Raw genomic sequence first — 1,892 nt, 5'->3', positions numbered from 1 at the left:
TTTTTTTTTTACAAAAATTAAAATAATTAATAACAATATTTTATATAAACAGCATCATGCAAAATCGTTATTGCTGACGCTTCCTTACATAAATGATGTATGATAAATATGTAAGTATACATTAAATAATATATGAATTGTAATTTAAAAAAATAGAAAGTTTCTCCAAATAAGTTAAATTAAAATTCTTAAAAGTAGTTTTCAAATTACTATGATCGAAAAATCATGGAAGTGCACAAACATTTAAAAGATATGATATTCATAGGCGCACGCGGACGTTTAATGAAGACTTTAGGAAAATATATTTTGAACATCTTAAAAAACCTTTATAACGATCTTTATAATGTAAGACGTGCTGACAGTAAGAAAAGACGTAAAGCACAATTGCTATCTCTTATAACATTAAATGACCATGGTATTATATGAGAAGGTTAAAATTTCTGGTAGTAACGACAAACAGATTAGAAACCGTACTCACGTGTGACTATGTTATGTGCTTCAGTTACTTTTTAATGAAAGATAACTTCTTTGTTGACAAGTACCAGGAGAACGCAAAGTTAGCTCAATAACCACTGCCATTGTTTTCGGCCATCTTCACTAGACTAGCTACTGATCAAAGTCACGGACGCGGCAATGATACATAAAAGGGAATACTCATTGATAAAATATGAACGTATAATTTTCCTAGTATATTTTTGATTTTTATGTTATTATTACACTTCGTATATACTTTCTTATTGGATATTGATATTTAAATAAATATTACTTTCTTCATCTTAATTTATGTTTAAAAGCAGAAATAAAAATATTGCCAATATATTTAAATATCACTACTTAGTACTTCCCTAGATTTCTTTTAAAATTTAAACATGTCACATCCCAAACCCCTAAAGGCGGGTGTATGTAACGAGAAAGAGTTTTTTGCCCCATCTCCGGTCTACTGGCCTTTAGCGCCGTACATTACTCGGAGAGATGAACTATGCAGTGATGAGGAAGAATAGAAAAGGTATTTCGTTCCGGGATTGTCTGCTAAGACTCTCATCAGTAGGGCTTGATACAAACAACACCTATCCCACACACCTGGCTATTGATTTTTTTTTGCTTTTTCTTTGCTGATTTTTCAGCTACGTCTGAGAACATGCGCCCTCTCACCGGTAGTTCGGAAGTATGAAACTGGCGTTACCAACCTGCAGCAGGATTTAACACATGCACGAGAGCATGATGATATGACTTTTAATAGCACTTAATGTTTTTTGGGAAATTTAAAAAAATTTTAGAATTTTTAGGGATTTTATGGACTTTGTAGAGTTTCAAGGAAACATAAGGAAACATTATGATTAGGGCTTCGCATAGAATTCTTTTCTGAGCATAAAGGGAAAGTGTACCTTCACTTTATAGGGTATTCGGTTTTTCGTTCATGTACCTGCGAACGTTGACCTCATAAGGTAACCCCCTGCGCCACCCTCACCAGCTGATGGCACAGTGGAATAGCGCGCTCTGAATCCAAATTGCTGGTTTATGATGTTTCGGTCTTTCATATGTTTGACAAGCAGATAATACAGGCAGCGTGTTCAAAAATTTTACTCAGAATGGGGTTTAGAAGACTTGATCGGGCTTTGTAAAAGTTCCTATACTTCGAATCGTAGTTTCCCTGACTTGGAAACCCAGATGCCGAAATTATTGAAATTTGGAACTGATATATATAGAAATGAAATCTGGAGCGAACATTTGCGGGGGGACTGGAGATTTGTGAAGATTTCGATGAAACATCTGGTAACCACAACCTGAACCACTCAGATAGGGAATTTGAAAGATTCGCAAGTAATTACTTACGAAAGAGTCTAGGGCGCCTAGAGAAGTCACAAACAAGTTTTTATAAATTCATTCACTTC

At 34.4% G+C, this 1,892-nt stretch overlaps 1 protein-coding gene across 1 annotated transcript in view; it reads right to left on the bottom strand.

Moving 5' to 3' along the window:
- The window catches only part of LOC108572441 (TATA box-binding protein-like protein 1), a 2,891-nt gene extending 2,306 nt beyond the window's left edge, over positions 1-585 (bottom strand). Inside the window, exon 1 of the mRNA XM_017934679.1 lies at positions 479-585. The gene's annotated coding sequence lies outside the window, so the exon portion shown is untranslated. The remainder of the gene's footprint in view (positions 1-478) is intronic.
- Between the last annotated feature and the right edge of the window lie 1,307 nt (positions 586-1,892).

Source organism: Habropoda laboriosa, unplaced genomic scaffold (assembly GCF_001263275.1).
Source record: "Habropoda laboriosa isolate 0110345459 unplaced genomic scaffold, ASM126327v1 scaffold65, whole genome shotgun sequence".
NCBI classification, from domain to species: Eukaryota; Metazoa; Arthropoda; class Insecta; order Hymenoptera; family Apidae; genus Habropoda; species Habropoda laboriosa.
The sequence above is the reverse complement of the archived record's forward strand: the minus strand, read 5'-3'. Positions and strand labels throughout refer to the sequence as shown.